The sequence below is a fragment of the Schistocerca piceifrons genome, chromosome 4 (genome assembly GCF_021461385.2).
Source record: "Schistocerca piceifrons isolate TAMUIC-IGC-003096 chromosome 4, iqSchPice1.1, whole genome shotgun sequence".
In the NCBI taxonomy this organism is placed as follows: Eukaryota; Metazoa; Arthropoda; class Insecta; order Orthoptera; family Acrididae; genus Schistocerca; species Schistocerca piceifrons.
Window position 1 is genome coordinate 199,252,804 of NC_060141.1, and position 22,304 is coordinate 199,275,107.

Below are 22,304 nucleotides of genomic sequence, written 5' to 3' on the forward strand. Positions count from 1 at the left end.
TTAGAATACATACAATACATGTTAACAATTACATACAAACAAACCCTAAAAAAAATATTTTATCTCTTCGGGCCCCACGTAACAGGGCTCTATTTATTATATCTCTTAAATAAAATGTATCTATTTATTTAGACGAAACACTCTCCTAGTAAACTTGTTTGTCCTTTGACTTATCGTGATCTGTTGCTGATTTTTAGTGAAGTTAGTTTTTACGTTTAGCTTTCAAAAAATACAAAAGAGATATAATAAGCAAAATAATGAATTTCGTAGGTTGCCAATTACGTATTGTATCTGGTTTTACCGAGCGCCAGGCTCCCTACAATTTACTCTAAATGCAATAGCGTAGTATTACTCAGCTCTGAAATTATTACTATCACAGAAAATAGACAAGTTTCAATAAAATTATTTCACTGGATTCCTTCAATTAATCTCACTGAATATTTTAACATAATTTCTTCCGCTCCGGCCATCAGACATTGTGCTGTGAAAAAATATTTTTAAATGTACCGCGTAATGGCGGCTAATTGTTAACAGTCAGAGATCACTGTTACTCGCTCCGCAGCAGCTGGAAACATGCTAAATAATTTTCATTAATTATTCTTTTTATAAGATAAATGTGGCGTAGGTTCTTGAAATAACACACGGAGATCACTTTATACTAATATACTCTTACTAGGACACAGTTTACACCATTAAATATTTGCAATTACGTTACGACAGAAACAAGTGCTAGCGCAGCACAATAGCTTTCGTACCTTATTCCATCTAACACCAGAACGAACAGAACAAAACAGACTAGACAGAAGAATGAGCATTGCATTGTATTTTATACTCTTACAAAGATAATCACATTATAATCTTATAAAATAAAAATAATGTCTTTTCTGCATTTATCGCCCTATATTGTATGTTTTTACAGTTAGTGTTATTACCTTTCGCGGATAAATCAATGTTTGCAATTCATTTTGAGTCACATACATCATTTTTATTTATGTTTCACCTCGATAATGGTGAATATTGCAAAAGGGACACTCGAACGCCTGAACCATACAATAAACACGGGAAATATAAAAATTAATTAGGAACTGGAATAGTCTGGATCAAATTTTTGAAACACATGATATGATACGTGTTACAGTTAGTAGGCATTCATTGTATTCCTCCATCTTTTTTCCTCGTTGAATGTCAAAAAATGGCAACCCTGTGAAAAATGGTAAATGCAGCGAAAAATGCAGTATGACTGTCTGGCAAAAGAAATTGTTGTACATCAGTTGATAATTGCTGTTTTGCAATTCCAGTAGTATATAATTGGAACTGCTGCTCCCACTCTTCTTGAGTCAGCCATTTAAGCGGTGTTCTATGTACCACGGTTCTTGAGGTACCCATCTTAGGTAGGTCATAATGGCCTGAGACGTCCTCTCGTCTTCCGTAATATACGACGTGAGCCAAACACTTCGATATTCCTCCTACGCGGCTATTGCAAGTGGCGACTATTCAGTTGTGTGAACCTCGGAGAGTGGGGGGGACCTATAAAGTCTTCAAAGCCCTGCTGCCCTCCACTCATGCCCCCCCCCCCCCCTCTTCATGCCCCTTCTTTCCCCTGCCACGGCGGTCTCAGAAGTGGCGACCCTCTCCTCGGAGCGCAAGTTGCACGCCGCACCACTCTGCGCCGCCAGCCTGCAAAGGCGAGTGCCTCTGGCTGGCTCGCGGGGGTTCCCCGCGCCTAGCCGCGTTAATTTGATGTTTTCGCGTCGGTAAGCGATGAAGTTCATTAAACAGTTGCCGGCGCTCCGGCAGAGCAAGAGGACGAGAGGAGCGAAAGCAGCCGGTTCGCTTGCTTCCGCCGGAACAGGGGAGGAGGAAGAAGAAGCGCAGGCAGCGCGGTCTAAAGGGCTGCGTGGAAGGACGGAGGAGGCGAGGCGACCCGGATAATGAGCGTCGGACGCCGGCGCGGGGCGGCGCGTCCCGCTCTCGGTGGCCCGGGCATTCTTTCGCGTCGCGCTGCGGCCTTAATGGCTCGCACACGTTTAAATGCCGGGGCGACGCTGGGACAGCGCATCGCCAGTCCCCACATCTCGTTAAGTGCCGCCAGCGCGTCGCGCACAGAACGCTCGCGACACGCCGCCGTATCCTTCTGTCGCCCGTTTTGGCCCAAACGAGCTGGTGGGTAATACGTGCGACCGAAAAGGCCACGAGACTGTAGTAAAAATTACTTTACTCCCCGTTCGTGGGTCTCAGGTACGTTACCTCGTAACGGATTCGGAATCCTCTCTTGCTGTCTTTGTAAGTTCCCAACCACTCTCGCAATTTTTCGGTTGTTATTGGTAGTCGCAAATTTAACTACGAGGGTCACTCCAAAAGAAATGCGCACTATTTTTGTAAAAATGCAGTTTTCATTCTGTAAGGTTGAAAGTTTTACAGTGTGTAGATACATTCTTCCCGCTTGTTTTCAAACTTAGTTCAACCTGTTCCCGTGAGTGGCGCCGTCAGAGCATGTCTTCAAGATGGCTGCTACACTAGACATTCGTCAGAAGCAACGCGCTCTCATAGAATTCCTGTGCTGTGAAAACGAGACAGTGGGAAACATCCACAAGAGGTTGAAAAAGGTCTATGGAGATGCTGCTGTCAATCGCAGTACAGTTAGTTGGTGGGCAAGCAGGTTACGTGATGAAAGCGGGCACGGCAATATTGAGGATTGTTCTCGCAGTGGCAGGCCTCGTACTGCACACACTCCAGACAATGTGCAGACAGTTAACGAATTGGTGACTCCTGACAGACGCATCATAGTGAACGAATTGTCACGCTCCGTTGGGATAGGGGAAGGAAGTGTTTGCAGAATACTGAAAGTGTTGACGTTAAAAGAGGTTTGTGCCAGGTGGGTTCCCAGGATGTTGACAGTGGCTCACAAAGAAACAAGAAAAACGGTATGCAGCGAACTTTGGGAACAGTACGAGAATGATGGAGATGAATTTCTTGGAAGAATTGTGACAGGTGATGAAACATGGCTCCATCATTTTTCACCAGAGACGAAGAGGCAATCAATGAAGTGGCATCATGCAAATTCACCCAAGAAAAAAATTCAAAACCACACCTTCTGCTGGAAAAGTTATGGATGGCCACAGTGTTTTTTGATTCCGAAGGACCCTTGCTTCTGGACATCATGCCAAGTGGAACCACTATAAATTCCGATGCATAAGTGACGACACTGAAGAAACTTCAAGCTCGACTGAGTCGTGTTCTACCACATCGCCAAAAGCAGGACGTTTTGCTGTTGCACGACAATGCAAGGCCACATGTCAGTCAAAAGACCATGGAAGCGATCACAAAACCCGGATGGACAACACTGAAACACCCGCCTTAGAGTCCTGACCTGGCTCCATGTGACTATCATCTCTTTGGGAAACTGAAAGACTCTCTTCGTGAAACGAGGTTTGAAGATGATGACTTCCTTGTGCACGCTGCCAAACAGTGGCTCCAACAGGTTGGTCCAGAATTTAACCGTGCGGGTATACAGGTGCTGGTTCCAAGACGACATAAGGCAGTTAAGATGGATGGAAATTACGTGGAGAAATGAAAATATTGTTCCTAAAGGATGTATCTACACACTGTAAGACTTTCAAAGATGTAGAACAAAAGATGGATTTTAAAAAAATTGTATGCACTTCTTTTGGAGAGACCCTCGTAGAACCAATCGGATGCCCTTTGATTGGAGTGAAGAACTCTCATACAGGTAAACAAGGGAAGCTAAAAGAGCTGTCGTCGTGTGCTTGGTACCGACCACATGTTCCTTTTTCAGTACAGCCTGATTATACTGCAGTTTCATCAGTGGTAGCATGCTCATGGTTCATAATCAATAACCATGCTGCATATCACTTGAGGTTACAGTCACCATTTATGAGATAATGGGCTGGACCTAACATCAGTACAGTCCGCAGTCAAATTGTTCATTACATCAACAATACGTGTTCGGTTTCGATCTGTAAGATCATCATGACATATGTTTAGAAATAACAAAATGGAAGTACCAACTTATTAATGAGAAATTACGACGGCACACAACCGTATTTGTGAACGTGACCTAAAAAGATGCTAAAAAGCAACAGACAATTATCAGCCAGAACATTATGACCATCGACCTAGTATCCATATGAAGCAGTCTAGACGATAGCAGCGTCACCTGGCGAGGAAAAACTACTAGTGAGACAGTCACGGTGCATGTACTATCAGTGAGCGTACTGTCCCTGTGTAGAATGGGGTAGGTGAGCTATCTATCTGAGTATGACCGAGAGCAGATTGTGATGTTCCGTAGGCTCGGCACGAACATTTTGGAAACTGCGCGACTTGGCGGGTTTTACAGGAGTGCTGTGGTGAGTGTCCTCAACACGTGGCGAAATCAAGGCGAAACCACGTCCAGACGTCGTTGGGTTGGGCGGTCATCCCTCATTACGAATGACGGACGCCGTAGGTTGCGCACACTGGTAAAACAGTTCAGGCAGCGAACTGTGGTGGAACTAACACCAGACTTTAATACTGGGCGAATACAAGGGTGTCTGGAAACATAGTGAGCCGAACACTCTTAAGGATGGGCCTCCACAGCCGACGACCCACGCGTGTGCCAATGCTAAGACCACGAATGAAATGGGCACGTGACCATCGGCATTGGACGCTGGAGCGGTGGCTGAGCTGTGAATCCCGGTACCTTCTTCATCATGCCCGTGCGAGGTCGCGAATCCGTCGTCTTCAAGGGTAACAGCTCCGTGACACCTGTACTGTGGGACGGAGATAAGCTGGCGGCGGCTCCATTATGCTCTGGGGAACATTCACGTGGGTATCTATAAGTCCAATGGACTCGTGTAAGGCACCATGACGACCAAAGAGTATCGTACTCTGGTTGCAGATCACATACACCCCTCCGTGACGATCATGTTTCCCGATGGCAGTGGCATTTTCCAACAAGATAATGCGCCGGATGTCGCAAGGCCAGGAGTGTGATGGAATGGTTCCAGGAACACAGTGGTGTGTTCCAGTTAATGTCCCGGCCTCCAAATTCGCCAGATCTGAACCCGATCGAACATATCTGGGAAGTGATTGAAAGTGGCGTCAGAACTTAGCGCTGCCCTCCCCGGAATTTACGGAAATTAGGTGACTTTTGTGTGCAGATGTGGTGACAACTTCCACCAGTTACCTGCCAAGGCCTCATTGCTTCCATGCCACGACGCGTCGCTGCTGTTATCCGTGCCAAAGGTGAACATACCGGCTATTAGGCAGGTGATCATAATACTCTGGCTGATCAGTATACCTATCTTTCTAAACAAGAAACACAGCATAAAAATGATAAACGGTGAGAGGCCAGACCATGTCATATTCCTTTTCAAATTATTTCAACGCTCTACCTCTGCTGGGATCTTCTCCAGGATTCCACAGTTGTTCCTGGATATGTCAACACTGTCGAGACAGTGCCGCGTTCACTTATAAGAGGCTATTTTTCAGCAAGGTTTCGTAGAAGTGGAGTTACTGGGCTGCTGTTGGTCGATCGTCGTTGGGTAAACACGAAAGCTGAAACCAACAGAGAAGGAAAATCCAGAATATTACTTATGTTATGCTACCTCGGTTGTTTACTTCTAGCTTCTTCTGTGCCTCGTTCGCCGTGGCTGGGTGTTTACTTTCGTGATTCCGGGTAACCCCGAAGACAGAAGCTGTCACCTTTATTTGAACTGTATTCAGTACTCGTTATTTCGACTACATCACGAACTTTTTTTAATATTAATTTTTGTAGCCGACAGCAAAACGCTTCAGAAGAATGGTTTAAGGACTACATTTTCGTGTCAATACAAAAGACATATTCTGAGTACAACGAACGACTGTGACTGCCTCCACACTGCAGGAATATATGAAGTGACGTGTGGTTGTCTCAAAGCACATATCGACGGTACCGGAGGAACGTTAAAACGCGTTAAAGAGCACGAACGCCACACACGTTTAAGACAAAAGGTAAGATCAGCGGAGCGGAGCACAAGGAAGAACGCGCCCAGAAAATGGACTTTTTTACCATATGCAGGATAGCCAGATGATGTAATATTTCTAGAAGAAAAGTCGGTGAAACAATCGAACTAGAGAAGAACGAGCACAATTTCAATAGAGGTGACGGCTACAGGCTTCCGCTTCGCGGCTACCCGCTGTCACGGAAGTAAACACGCGGCCACGGCAAGCAGGGAACAAAGACATCTCCCAGCAAGCAGTTGAGTCTACATAACGAGGATAATATTTTCGATTCCCCCTCTCTGTGAGTATCTACTTTCAGTATTTACCAGTTGACGACGTCCATCAATAGCAGCCACAAGATTTTTATCCAGTAACTCCACCTCTGAAAAATCCCGGCAAAATAATCTTTTATAAGTGAATGCTACAACAGATCTCAGCCATCCAGCAGGGGCACTGAAACACTAAACAGCGAAGCAGTTTGCAGAAGAACATGTCGCGACCCAACTCAGAAGATTATATCATTAATAACAACGACCACAGAAGCCTGCAGACTTACATTAAAGATAAAAACTCTTGTAGCAAAGGCAGGCACCATCAAAAGATGTAAAAACATGATAAAAATGTGATACATACAAATAACCCATAGTGTTGGACCACCTTCAACTTACTGTGCTTCTGCTGCAGCGCAAGCAACTGAAAGGGCTCCACGGGCGGAAGTTTACAATTATGTTACAAAAACGATGATTGGAATACTAAAATTGTAAGTAAGCGAGTATCACTTGACTTAAGAATGCAATAAAAATGGACCTGGTACAATATAGTTAAGTCTATCGTGAAATACTAGCTAAAAATTTTAACTACCAGCTCTCATATAGGTATTACGATAAACAGGGTATATTGTGAATAGCGCTGTAAGCAAAATACCGGATAACGACATAATCAGAAGGCATAGGTGCCGCGCAAAAAGCAAGGAGGTGCGTAAAACCTGGCGCCGTTGATGTCCGGCATCGCTGTACGCTTCAGCGAACGGCGAGGACCTGGGGTGGGAGGGAGGAAGGGGGGAGGGAGGAGGGGGCGTGCGTCGCCTGCGCTAGGGATATAAATTATAAGGATTTGTGTCAGAAAAGTAAAATATGCAATGGCTATAGCAGCCTGTCATACTATAGGCATTCGGTGCCGATTCGTTTTATTCATTCAGAGTTTTATTCAGTTGGTGCTTCTTCCATAAAATTTCAATAAACAGCCTTTCGGCGTATTATGTACGACTTACATGTTATTACCTATGTTCTTTAGTGTGTACTTTCTCTTAAAGGTGTAGTCAGAATACGGTTTTGCCGTGTGGGTGCGTGTGCTCCCTGAATATATTACTAAAGTTTGCTGTGCAGTTTAAAATTTATCATATTTATTGTAATTTATTTTCTAGACTTGTTATTTTGGCAGTTTCTTATGGTCGTTGTGTACCTTCTGGCTGAACCGAAGTTTCAGGGCATTACGTTATCCGAGAAACATTTTGATATTTTTTGTTGTTGCCTGTGTTATTGAGTGTTTGTATTGCTCTTTTCTCTTGATATTCTTGTGCTTTCTTGTAACGAAGCTCTCTGTGTACCCATTTGCCACGATTATTTCTTTCAGATTGTCTATCTGTGTATTTCCTGGTTCCCAAACGCCAACGAATAAGTTGGTAGATGACAGGAAACCTGGGAACGTGCAGAGTGTTAGAAGGAAGAAAGTGCCGTTGCTAGGTAGTAGCCATGGGCGAGGCGTAGGCTCTCATTTACAGGAAAGTTTAGGGACAGCTTATCAGGCCACCTGCATTTTCAAACCAAATACACACGTATGCCAAGTGATAGAGGACTTTAGGTTTCTATGTTAGAATTTTTCAAAAGAGGACGGATTAGCGATAGAGAATTGTGTGGGAAAGGAGTCTGGAAGGGTATAGGGTAGTGGCGGCTAGTGAGTATACATTGCGTTCACAAATATTTGTATTCAGATTAATTTGAAACTGTGAAATAATAGCATCTGCTCTTGAAAGTATCTTTGGGTTTGCATCCGGACCCTACAGTCAATTCAATATTCCGGCGATCCACCTGTTCACCATCTTCAGGAAAACGCCACCTCTGCTGATGAGTCCCGCTGAGAACCGCGGGATTTAGCAGCACAAGCAGCGTTCTCCTGAAGATGACGAACAGTTGGATGTCCGGAATATTGAATTGAGTTGATTACACGATCCGGCAGCAAACCCGAAGAGACTTTCAAGACTTATTACGCCAGGAAAGGCTACTGAGTCACAATAGCATCTGCTGTATAGCAGTTACGCTTATCAACAAGTTATGCAACTACAACCACTGCCAACAACAAGAACAATAATAATAGTAATAGTAATAATAATAGGATGCATAACTTATCTGATAAAGAAGGAATTGTTTTTGTGGAATTTCGTTATCTTATAAGTAATTTAGTACAGTTTAGGGCAACAGCTAAATAATATGTAAGCTCTCCCAAATCTCCATTTTCTATTACTGTGTAAGTGGGAGTTTCTGTGCTTTTCCGTTTTTTCGAACAAATGTTCAGGATCCCTAGCAGATGTATCAGTTCACGAATTTAATTCCAGGCTGAAAGTAAGATATTCTAACGCTGCACCCACACAACAACTTGTGCTGAACGCTTCCTCGTTAAATGCTCGCTTGTAGTCACGCTTATGTGATTTCGTCACAGTCTCAGTCAAAGGATCTGTTCTCTGTTCCCAGAACGAGATTTTCACTCTGCGGCGGAGTGCAGCAGATTACAGCTGTATGCCGGATCGAGACTCGAACTCGGGACCTTTGCCTTTCGCGGTCAACTGCTCTACCGACTGAGCTACCAAAGCACGACTCACGACCCGCCCTCACAGCTTTACTTTTCTGTTAGCATTTAAAATAGATCCAACATAGTTCATGTTCGCCGGCCGGAGTGGCCGTGCGGTTAACGGCGCTTCAGTCTGGAACGGCGTGACCGCTACGGTCGCAGGTTCGAATCCTGCCTTGGGCATGGATGTGTGTGATGTCCTTAGGTTAGTTAGGTTTAAGTAGTTCTAAGTTCTAGGGGACTGATGACCACAGATGTTAAGTCCCATAGTGCTCAGAGCCATTTGAACCATTTAGTTCATGTTCACACTACACACGAAAGCCGATTCCTGCACAGTAAACAAACAGCCAACTCCGAACACAAAGTGCCGTTTCTGGAAATGATAAAACTCGAGCAGTAATGTCACTTGACTAGAATACAAATAAATGGAAATGCCGTATGGCTAGGGCCTCCCGTCGGGTAGGCCGTTCACCTGGTGCAAGTCTTTCGAGTTGACGCCACTTCGGTGACTTGCGTGTCGGCGGGGATGCAATGAGTATGATAAGAACAACACAACACCCTGTCGCTGAGCCGAGAAAATCTCCGACCCAGCTGGGAATCGAACCCGGGCCGTTAGACATGACATTCCGTCGCGCTGACCGCTCAGGTACCAGGGGCGGACACACAGCCGTCGATTCCACGTTTGAGTGAATATCCGAGACACCAGTGATACAGCTCTTCGTGAATTTTCGTATATACAGTGGGAGCCAACAGCACAGATAAACCTGACTCAGCATAAGATCGATAGATTTCAGAAGCATGTATAAATGCTACAGTTTCACAGTCGACGTTGATGTGCTTTAAGCCCTTTTGATTCTTAGCGCCTCAAGTGGATTACTGTATGATAAATATAACTCATTCAGACCCACAAAATAGGTTTACGGTCAGTACAACTTTAACATATACTGATGTTCGATCTAATTTTATTACAGTAGATATCTGAGGAGTTTGGTATCATCTAGCAGAGTTTATGCCGACCGAAAGGGGATAAGAGTCTGTCGCAGTTTACTACCACCTGGTGGCACTGACGTAAAATTCTAGTCGAGTGGTAGGGGCTAGCACGTTGCTTATCAATCCGTCTGTATTTGGCCGGTAAGGCAATTACGTCAAGCCAGTTGCGCATGAGCAAAAACTCCTTCAAACGTGCAAAACAAAAGTCATGCTCGTGACCCTGATGCCAAGTTTCACGAGTTTAGAGGAGCATTAGCGCTGTAGATTTAAGTGCCGTATCTTTCAAATTATAACATCTATGTTACACTTAGTAGCATTCAAATGAAAATAATCAATAAATCTTCAAGATGTCAAAAGTTAAGGTGTTGACGTGGTTTTGTGCTCTTACACAGCAGGCGCCACTTGGACAGGACATAAGACACATGTGGTGAACTGGAAAAGGTAGCTTCCCTGACCCGCAGCACCAACGCACACTTTGCTGAGCTGCTATAGCTTCATGATCAGCCACATCCTAATCGAGCAGTGAGGCGGATTAATGTGGATTTAGAGACAGCTCTGATGGCAGCCGACTTGGCGCATGTTGCTCTGGTGCCTGTCGGGGCTATCAATAGTCGGAGTTTCACTAGGCGTAGCCTACACCTGAACAGGGCTGGGGAAGGAAGATTGGTACACGTGATTGATGAAAGTATAGGTGATGGATCTTGGACCATGTGAGATGAAATACTTTTTGACATGGATAAGAGAAGTAGGTTTCTAGAATAAATCTAGACAACAGATTCCCCTACCTAAAGAGTATCTCCAGCAGTGTAAAAAATTCTGAAACCTCAACTCACAAGATAGATTATAACACGCTAAATAACGTATTTACTGTATGTCACAAAGACAGAGAAACCACTGGGAAATGCAACGTGGAAAATTTCAAAGACTTAACAGGCCTTCATCAAAACGTCTCACAAAAACAAATTGATAACAGCAGGTATTAACAAGTCCCGCCAAGTTCTTAAATAGCTCAATACTATGAAAAAGGGCCATAATGAGCTAGAGTTCTTGAATTTCTATCATAGGTACAAAAAGATTTATGGGAAGGTGTTGACTGCAAAAATGTCACTTATTGACAAAATAATATACAACACAGAGAATAAACCAAAGTAGTCTGGGACGTCATAAAAATGAAACAGGGAGATACAAACTAAGGCTAATAACGCACTAATAAGGGAGGAGAATAAAGTAATAAATGATCCACACCACCTAGCAAACTACGTGAAGGAGCATTTTCCAAATATTTCAGAGACGTTATAGCAAAAACAAATATAACGCCAGTAAATAATTATGCATTAATTCAATGATGATGCTACCAACTGCATGAAGTTAGTAAAACTGTACAAAAACTAAGAAATAAAAAGTCAATAGGCATGATTGATGCACCATTGTGTACAGCGAAGAAATGCATACTAAGTATACACGCTCCCTTAACAAACGTAATAAACGAATCCTTTACTTCAAGCAAATTTCCACTGTATTTAAAACAGGTAAGGGTTGTATCTCTGCTAAACAAAGATATTGCACAAGGAAGAAAATTACAGGCCCATTTTCCTGCTGGCACCTTTCTCGAAAATAACAGAATCAGTTATGAAATCAATGTGTGTTTCCAACGTGCTAGAAGTATGGAATCAGGCATAGAGAAATTCACAAAAGTGGTACTAGTGCTCTTGACAACGATGAGTGTGTCGTAGGTATATTGACAGATCTTCCTACAGCTTCTGATACGGTTAATACTACTAAATAAACTAGAAGCATTAGGAATGGGAACGGTAAGTACTAATTGGATCCAAGTATACGTATCAAGTAGGGTATAAAGCCAGAGACAACTAACACATATCTCAAATAAGTCTCCGGTTTTTGTAAAAAACTTGTGAGCGCCAAAATACATTAATATAGGTGTCCTCATGGTAGCATTTTAGGACCAATGCTGTTCACAGTATACGTCAATAAATTTTCCACTGACTTTGATTGTAAGAAAAAAAATCTCTTTTCTGATGACACTAATATTAGAGAATTTATTGAAGAGAAAGGAAATGAAACCCACGAAGATGTTTATAGTTGCTCAGTAAGCAATACAGTGACATTGAACTTAAAGAAAACAAATGCAATGCGTTTCAGTTTGAAGAGGGAAAATTACGCTATTAAATTAAATGTATATGGCAGCTCTACAGACAGTGTAACAAACACAAAATTTCTAGGAATGAATATTGATTCAGAGTTGAAATGGTGTGAACACACAAACAGGCTTGAAAACGGAATGTAATCAGCACGTTTTGCCCTTAGAGTACTGTCAACAGTACGTAACAGTCTGAGTATTTAGTTACATACTATTCATATGTAACTGAGTTCTTAGGTACGGAATTTTTTCTGGGGATCAAATCCACAAAATATTAAAACAGATAACTAACAGCAGAAAAATGTCATCAGAATTATAATCAAAAATAGTAATCGAGCTCATTGTAAAGATCTGTTCAAAACACTGGGGATTTCAAATGCACCATGTGAGTACATTTCCCAACCAGTTGTTCAGACCAAAAATAACATTGGTAATTATTGCACCATCAGCTCCGTCCATGACCGAGCAGTAAGAACTAGAATCAACTTAACGTTCACGAAGAAAGAATAAGCATAAAACGAAAAACATCATTTACTACCAAGGAATAAAACTTTTCAATAAATTGCAAAAGGAGTTTAAGAACTTGATCAAACAAACTTAATTAAAAAGAGTCACGGCGTACCTGTTAACCCCCTCAGTCTACACACTGAAAGATTACTTAGATAAACACGGAGTAATGGCTAGGTGAAAAATGTAGCACAAATAATAATAACGGTACTAAAACACGTAACATTTCATTTTTTTTCCTTTTCTGATAAGACTTGCTCCCAAAGCTATGAAATGCATAATACCAACACCTTATCCTCTTTCTGAGGTCAACACCTCACACGCCATAGAGGAATGCTGATTCAGTTTTTCTTGCTGGTATATGAAAGATTGTGTGCACAAATTGGTCCTTACATCAGTTGATAGTGTGTAAAGTTTTATGAGACAATGCATGGTTAGTCTGTGTAGTGTATGCAGTGACCTGGGATGAGAAATAAATGAAAAGTGTAGCATTAGCCTTTTATCACTATTAAATAACTTATTTTGTAGTACAATATTATACACCAAAGGTAAACCGAAAGAGATGCCACTGCTTTAAACAGAGTGGCCCTGTATTCTGGAGGGTGGAGGCTCAAGTCTTCATCAAGCCATCTTGATTTAGGGTATCCGTCGTTTCCCTAAATCATTTCAGGCAAAAGTCAGGATGGTTCCTCTTACATAGTTACCGCCTACTACCTGTTCCATCCTTGTCATTCTAGACCTGTAACTCTGTAAATGTCTGTATATGCGAATTACTGTAATTTTGTTGTTCTTAAAGTTAATACCAAGAAATTTCCAATATTCTTATAAAAGAGATCTATGGAAAAATAAAACTACAATTACCTCCGCTAATACCACTGCTGCTACTACTACTACCAATGCTACTAGATAATGGAAATGAAAAAAGCTGTTTTCTTTGTACCAAAGATCAGATCAAAAGTTAAGTAATATTTCCAGTTCAGTTCAGTTACGGCAACTGAAAACTGGACATTTAAATAAATAGGAAAAAATTTTGTATAATTTGCATTAAATCTCGTGTAGTACATTTTCAACTTCTCGTCATGTACAAGAGACCGTTTATTTGACACACCTGAGCCACATAAACCGATAACAACTTCATGATATCATATTATTCTCTAATTCCATGAATTTTTTAATGCGTGTGCTTCCTTCTATCGCACTTCTTAGCTGAAGTCTTCTATTATGTCACTTTTAATATTCAGTTGTCTTCAACGCCAACCCTTTCTCCTACTCGAATCCCCTGTCTCAACTAACTTGAAAACCGTTAGATCCTGTCGGTTAGGTTAGGTTAGTGTTGTTTAACGTCCCGTCGACAACGAGGTCATTAGAGACGGAGCGCAAGCTCGGGTTAGGGAAGGATGGGGAAGGAAATCGGCCGTGCCCTTTCAAAGGAACCATCCCGGCATTTGCCTGAAACGATTTAGGGAAATCACGGAAAACCTAAATCAGGATGGTTGGAGACGGGATTGAACCGTCGTCCTCCCGAATGCGAGTCCAGTGTGCTAACCACTGCGCAGATCCTGTCGAAAAGCTTGCATTCTTATTTGCAGTGCTCAACAAGTGTACGCCTTACTTACGACTAGATATGGTACCATTGCCCCATTGTACCTTTCACGTCGTAATACACTGAGTTGAGAAAAGAATGGGACCTTTTTTTTTTTTATTCACCCGTGTTCTGACTGCGTTGATGATGGATGTACTCCAATCTCTGTCTTCCTCTACAGTTTTTACCTTCTACCGTTCTCTCCAGTACCATGGAACTTATTCCTTGACGCCTTAACAGATAACGTATCATTGTGTCCCTTCTTCTTGTGAGTGTTTTCCACATGTTCCTTTCTTTGCTGACTCTGTGGAGAACTTCCTCATTTCTTAGCTTGTCAGTCCATCTAATGTTCAACATTCTTCTAAAGCACAAAATCTCAAAGGCTAGATTCTCTTCTGTTCTGGTTTTTCCACAGTCCATGTCTCACTATCATACAATGCTGTGATTCAAACGCACAATCTAAGAAATTTCTTCCTCAAGTTAACACCTATGTTTGATACTAGTAGACTTCTCTTGGCCAGGAATATCTTTTCCGCCTGTGCTAGTCTGCTTTTTATGTCCTCGTTGCTGCGTTCGTCGTAGGTCATTTTGCTGCCTAGGTAACAGAATTCCTTAACTTCTTCTACTTTGTGGTCCCCAATTGTAATGTTAAATTTCTCGCTGTTCTCATTTCTGCTATCTCTCACTACCTTCGTCTTTTTTGTTTTACACTTAATCCATATTCTGTACTCATTAGACTGTTCATGCCATTCAACTCATCCTATAACCCTTCTTCACTTTCACTGAGGATAGGAACTTCACCAGCAAATCTTATCATTGATAGCCTTCCATCCTGAATTTTAATCCCGCTCTTCAGCCTTTCTTTTATTTCCTTCATTGCTTATTCGAAGTATAGATTGTAAAGTAGGGATAAAGGACTTCATCGCCGTCTTTCACCCTTTTTAACCCGAGCACTTCGCTCTTCATCTTGCAGTCTTATTTCCACACAACCCTCCCCCCATGGTTCTTGTGTATTATGCTCCTTTCCCTATAGCTTACCCCTACTTTTCTCAGAATTTAGAACATCTTACACCATTTTACACTGTCGAACGCTTTCTCAAGGTCGACAAATCCTACGAAAGTGTCTTGCTCCCATTATCAACCGCAACGTCCGACTTGGATCTCCTAAAGCCACACTGATCGTCATATAACAGATCCTCAACTTCCTGTTCCATTCTTCTACATATTATTCTTGGCAGAAATTTGAATGCACGAGCTTTTAAGCTGATTGTGTGACAATTCTTGCACTTGTTGGCTCTTGCTATCTTCAGAATTATGTGAATGAAGTTCCTCCGGAAGTCGGATGGTATATCGCCAGTCTCATACATTCTACACACATACGTGAAAAGACATTTTGTTGCCACTTCCGCAGTGATTTTAGAAATTCCAATGGAATGTTAGCTATCCCTTCTGCCTTATTTGATCGTGTGTCTTCCAAAGCTCTTTTAAATTCTGATTCTAATACTGGATCTCCTACCTCTTCATTGTCGACTCCCGTTTGTTCTTCTATCACGTCATAGGACACATTTTCCCTCTTGTAGAGGCCTTCAGTGTACTCTTTCTACCAACTCGTTCTTTCCCCTACATTGAACAGTTGTGTTCTCATTGAACTCTTAACCTCACCGCCCTTAATTTTAGTTTCACCCATCGTTATTTTGACTTTCCTATATGCTGAACCCGTTCTCCCGATAATCGTTTCTTTTCGATTTCTTCACATTTCTTCATGTAGCTATCGTGCTTTAGCTTCCCAGCATTTCCAATTTATTTTGTTACTAAGTAACTTTTATTACCCTATTCCTGAATTTCCCGGTAAATGTTTGTACTTGCTGTTTCTATTGATCACTTGCAGTAGTTCCTAAGGTTTTCTTTCCAACAGCTGTGGTTGCGCTCTTTAGATATGTGCCACTTGAACTGAACTGCCTAATGGACTATTCAGAATCGCAATGTCTATAGCCTCAGAGAAATTCAAACGTATGTCATCATTTCTTAGTATTTCCGTCTGTTAAACTTTATTCTATTCTTCATTATTACTAATTTGTGATCTGAGCCTATATCTGTTCATTGGTACAGGTTACAAGTCATAATATGATTTTGGAACCTTCCTGACCACCATGAATTAAAATCTTCGCGTATCTCCAGGCTGTTTGCGAGTATACCTCCTCCTCTTGTGATACTTGGATAAGTTACTAAACGATATTTATTGCAGAGCTCGATTAGTCTTTCCACTCTCCCGTTTCCACTACCAACTCCATATTCACCTGTAACCCTTTCTTCTACTCCTTGTCCTACAACTACATTCCAGTCTTCTGTGACTATTAGATTTTCATCTCCCTTCAGTATTGAATTACCATTTCAATATCCTCATATACTTTCTCTCTCTCTTCATATTCGGCATGTGTACCTGAACTATGGTTGACGGTGATGGCTTCTTGTCGATTCTGTTGAGGACAACCCTGCCAATGAACTCTTCGCAATAACCCACTTTCTAATCTACCATTACTCACAACGAATCCTACTCCCTTTACCCTTTTTCTACAGCTGTTGGTATTACCCTGCGCTCGTCTAACCAGAAATCCTTATCTTCGTTCCATTTCACTTCACTGATCCGCAGTATATCTAGAATGAGCCTTAGCATTTCCCTTTTCTCTACCACGTTCAAACTCCTGACATTCCACGCCCCGACTCTTATAACGTTATCCTTTCGTTGGTTAGTCAATATTTTTCTCATGGTCACCCGTCTGTTCGCAGTCCCCTACCGGAGATCCGAATGAGGGACTATTCCAGAATCTTTTCCAATAGAGAGATCATCAAGATACTTATTCAGTTACAAGTTGCATGTCAAGTGGATACACGTTATATGTCTTTAACTCAGTGGTTTCCATTACATTCTGCATCCCCGTGCCGTTGGTCATAGCTGGTTTTTACTTTAGGGGCACTTTCCCACCCCCAAGGACAAGAGAGTGTCCGGGGCTTCTGTCAGCTTCCCCACCCTCTTTGACATGGCCGTTGGCTGAATGAGGGTGACTTCTTGTACCGGAAATCTTCGGCCACCATTGCGGATGATATTGACCGAAAACTTAATCGGTGGCGGGGTTCGGACCCGGGACTGAAGACGTTTCCATTACTACTCACAGTCGCTAACCCTAGATATCTTAATATCGTATCGGACCTCTTTTGCCAGCAATGCGACGTGGAAAGGACGCAATAAGTCGAAGTCCCTGGAAGTCCCCTGCAGAAATAACAAGCTGTCCTGCCTCTATAGTTGCCCATAATTGCGAAATCATGTCGGGCGATGTGGGTGGCCAAATCAATCGCTCGAATCGTCGAAAATGTTCTTCAAACCAGTCACAAACATCTGTGGTTCGATGACACTTTTGAGAACATGAAGGACATGAATGGCTCCAAATACCCGAACATAATCCTTTGCCGGCCGGGGTGGCCGAGGGGTTCTAGGCACTGCAGTCTGGAACCGAGAGACCGCTACGGTCGCAGGTTCGAATCCTGCCTCGGGCATGGGTATGTGTGATGTCCTTCGGTTAGTTAGATTTAAGTAAAGTTCTAGGGGACTAATGACCTCAGATGTTAAGTCCCATAGTGCTCAGAGCCATTTGAACCATTTTTGAAGTGCCTAGAATCGCTCGGCCACACCTGCCGGCCGAGCGTACAGGGTTTGGGCAGTACTAAACATATTAAGTAATTTTCTTCTAATAGGGTACTTGCGGTTAGAAATTACAGGACGTAGGAAAACAGGCTTAAATAAACGTTGTTGCGAAGTGTGACAGACTAAGTAGATGCGTAATAAACAGTTTATTTAACAGATGCAGGATGCCTCTGAAACTAAATTTACATGGAACACAAATAAAAATACTGACCCTGTGGTTCCATACGAGCAAACGATAATTGAATACTGATCATCTGTCAGCAGGGATTTGTGGCCCGCCCAGCTAGCCGCGCGGTCTAACGCGCTGCTTCCGGAGCGGGAAGGTGTGCCGATCCCCGGCACGAATCCGCTCGTCAGATTAGTGTTGAGATTCGGTGTGCCAGCCAACCTGTGGACGGTTTTTAAGGCAGTTTTCCATTTGCCTTGGCGAATGCGGGCTGGTTCCCTTTATTCCATCCCAGTTACATTGTGTCGATGAATGCTGCGCAAACACTGTCCCCACATACGTGTACACTACAATTACTCAATCACGTAAACACTTATGGTTAGACTCATCTGGTATAAGACGTTCCCAGGGGGGGGGGGGGGGGTCCACTAGGGGCAAAACTGCACAGTACCCCTAGATTCGGTGTGCGGCGGCGGTGGGGTGGGTGGACTGCTGTGGCCTGTTGTGGGTTTGTGAACCAGTGAGGGCTACGGTGAGACGAAGCCTCTCCGTCATTTCTAGGTCCCGGGTTCAATACAGAATACACACACACAATACATGGATTTGTGACTAAAGGAAAGCAACATGGACGCACAATTACTCACATACGAAGATTCAAAAGCAAAGTTCACCATTTTCCATTACTAAATGAGTTGTCAAAGCCAGCTCGTGACTCACAGCGAAAGAAACGTCAGACTTAACTGGGAACACGATACATGAAGTTCATCACAGCTGATTAAGCACAAAATTCCGTTCTCTATGAATTTACTTAAAACAATACTGAAATCATCACTCATAAGAATTCCGCATTGCTCCTAACAATGAAGTTTCATCTCATAAAGAAACATAACTAGAAATCAAAACTAACTCCCATCCATCGCTACTTACTTCCTCACTTAGCACAGACTGATTGCTGCCACAGGTCTTTCCCGCATCCCAGTAAGTTCTCTCCGATCTTAAGCTGCCTCTCCTCTGTGTACAAAGAGTGACCAAACTTCGCGGGAGCCCGCTGACGAATCAAGGAGGCTTTTATAGCCATAAGAGCAGGCGTTTCTCCAATCAGAGGACAAGAGAGGAGCGGTTGCTTCTTTCGGCCTAAAATTTTCCATTCCGTGCAACAGATGGAGACTGCAGCCCAACGCTCGGATTCGCAATGGCCGATAACGAGGCGGTACACCTGGAGACGCGTAGCAGCATACGGTGAGACAGTGTCGTACCAGGGCGTCACTATCGGGACTAACTTCGAAAATAACATTCAGCTGCCTTCCCAGGATACTACGGCATAGCTAAACCTGAATTTTCCTAGCTGCATGCATTTATTATTTAACCAAATTCATTTAAAATAAGATATCACCAATGGTTGGGGGATGTGGTTGGATACATGTGGTGCTATCCATCAAATGGAATTAAGTTGATAATAAACACACACAAATTAAGGATCGTCGTCCCTGACATGGCAAATAAGGTGATGCAAAAGATGAGAAAATGCAGGCAGAGAACAGTTACTCTGCCAATCTTGGTGAGACAAAAACCAGAAAAATTAAAGAGGTGGATTGACTGGCGCCTTTCTGTTGTACTTTACGCAGAAAAACGTAAGTAATACATTTTAGCAATTTTTCTTTGTAAATGATATTTTTCACAGTTTTAAGAAGGGTGCACTTTACTTACTTTTTCTGTCTTTAAACATAATGAACAAATTTCTCGTAGGATAGTGCTGCAGATATACAGGTATGCACTGTGCTAAGTCTCCTTTCCCTTGTATCCTGGCTCACTGCAGCATTCGCACATATATTGATCAGTAAATTACAGAGGCATTGCGACCTATGTTAGGAAACATTAAATACATATTCTTTACTAACACACTGTACGAAATTTATACTTCCCGTATTTTATTTTATTTAGCGTATGGCAAGTACAAATCACGTATGAAAAATCTAAAAGTACATAACACACAAAATAGTTACAATATCACAAACAAACATCTAGGTTAGAAATATAATCGATTGCACTGTTAGTCGCATCCATGAAGTCCCTTGTTGGCCCTGGGTAGGCCCTCAGAGGGCATTCTACCACGATATGGTGAATTGTCTGCCTGTCAGCGCCGCAGTCGCACTGTGATGATGGCACTATGCTCCATTTGTACAAGGAGTCCGCACAACGGCCGTGGCTCGTCCTGATCCTGTTAAGGATAGACCAGATTTTGCGGGGCAAGTCAAAGCCCCGAGGTCTGTTAGATGTTCCCAATAAGGTGTTAACCTGAGGCGGTGTCTTTTCCTCCCATTCTTCTCTCCAGCGGTCCTCAAGAATAAAAGCGCTCTTTACCAGATCTTTGGCACTTGCGAGAGGGGGGTGTCTGGATTTCAATCTATTTTGCCCAATTCCATTACTCAGGGTGTGGAGTAAAAGAATTTCCACTCCAGTGAGTAAACAGGAGTTTTATTTTCAGTCAATGTTCTCCACTTCTAACACAAATTCAACCCCACCCACATGTTCCATAATGATGCTTCCATTCCCTTGATTTAAACAAATACACCAATAACATGTTTGCCCTAGGTTGAGTCTTCAGCACAGAACACAAACTTCTGACCAGCTATAGATACAAAATATGAAATTATGGAAGTCTGCAAATAAACAATATCTGTCGTACTGCTGTCACAACCCCATTCCGAGTCAAACACCGAACATAGTCCAAGCTCAGAGTGCTGGTCATCAGCAAGAGGGGACATGGCACATACGTTCCAGGAGAATAAACGCACTTTATATGATGCGACTGCAATGTAGACAGTTATATTGCCCAAAGATGATTGGTTTCAACAGCCTTATACTCCCATTATCCGCCAGCCAGTGTGTCCGAGCGGTTCTAAGCGCTTCAGTCTGGAACCGTGCGAGCGCTACGGTCGCAGGTTCGAATCCTGACTCGGGCATGGATGTGTGTGATGTCCTTAGGTTAGTTAGGTTTAAGTAGTTCTAAGTTCTAGGGGACTGATGACCTCAGATGTTAAGTCCCATAATGCTCAGAGCCATTTGAACCATTCCAATTATCTGATCTGAGGGGAAAACAAATATACTAAGGAGAGGTTGGAGGGAGACTACTTTTGTATGACAGATATATAAAATATACAATATCCCACGTACCTTCTGGAACTTGTTACAAAATTCTCACATACACATGTCTTGATGAAAATTAAGTCGATAAAATACACACAGTTGGTGAAATCCACATAAATGATAAAAACACACAATTAAAATCCTCATATCGTCCATCCAAGCTGGTGGCGAACACGATTCTCACAAGCTTGCCACACAGCACCACACTGCCAGCAGACTGTTAATGTAGAGGTGGCAGACCAGCTACGAAGTCATGTGTCTTATCTCTGGACTGCATGTGCAGTACATGCTAAATGACAACATGTGGGTACAAGCAATGAACATTAGTGCACCAGAAGGAAAACAAGATTTTTCAAAGTGCCCATTCTAACAATTAGGATTGCTACCTGGCCATATATATATATATATATATATATATATATATATATATATATATATATGTGTGTGTGTGTGTGTGTGTGTGTGTGTGTGTGTGTGTGAAAAGCACAATTGCTACTCACAATATAGCAGAGATGGTGAGTCGCCGATATGCACAACAAGAAGACTGTCACATATAAAGCTTTCAGCCAATAAGGCCTTCATCAAAAGTAGATGGCATTCACACACACACACACACACACACACACACACACACACAAACACACTCATGCAAACACAACTCACACATGTGACTGCAGTGTCAGGCAACTGAAACCACACTGCAAGCAGCAGCACCAGTGCATGATGGGAGTGTGAATTGTGGGGGTAAGGAGGAGGCTGGGGTGGGGAGTGGGAGGTAGTGGTGGTGGGGAGTAGTAGGGGTGGCAGACAGTGAAGTGCTGCAGGTTTGACTTAGGGCAGAGGTAGAGGTGGGGAGGGGGTAGAGCAGCCGAAAGGGAGAGAAATAAAAAGACTGGGTGTGATGGTAGAATGATGGCTCTTTAGTGCTGCAATGGGAACACTGAAGGGTCTGGATGGCTCTGAGCACTATGGGACTTAACTTCTGAGGTCATCAGTCCCCCAGAACTTAGAACTACTTAAACCTAACTTAACCTAAGGACATCACACGCATCCATGCCCAAGGCAGGATTCGAACCTGCGACCGTAGCGGTCGTGCTGTTCCAGACTAGCGCCTAGAACCGCTCGGCCACCCAGGCCGGCAGTGACTAACGAAGGTTGAGGCCAGGAGGGTTACGAAAATGTATGGTGTATTGCAGAGAAATTTCCCAACTGTGCACTTCAGAAGAGC

At 42.9% G+C, this 22,304-nt stretch overlaps 1 non-coding gene across 1 annotated transcript; it reads right to left on the reverse strand.

Annotated features, from left to right (window-relative positions):
• Positions 1–22,130: 22,130 nt before the first annotated feature.
• Trnas-gga lies at positions 22,131–22,212 on the reverse strand. Its single transcript is given in 2 exon segments — positions 22,131–22,165; positions 22,175–22,212. It is a non-coding gene; the product is annotated as a tRNA-Ser (tRNA).
• Between the last annotated feature and the right edge of the window lie 92 nt (positions 22,213–22,304).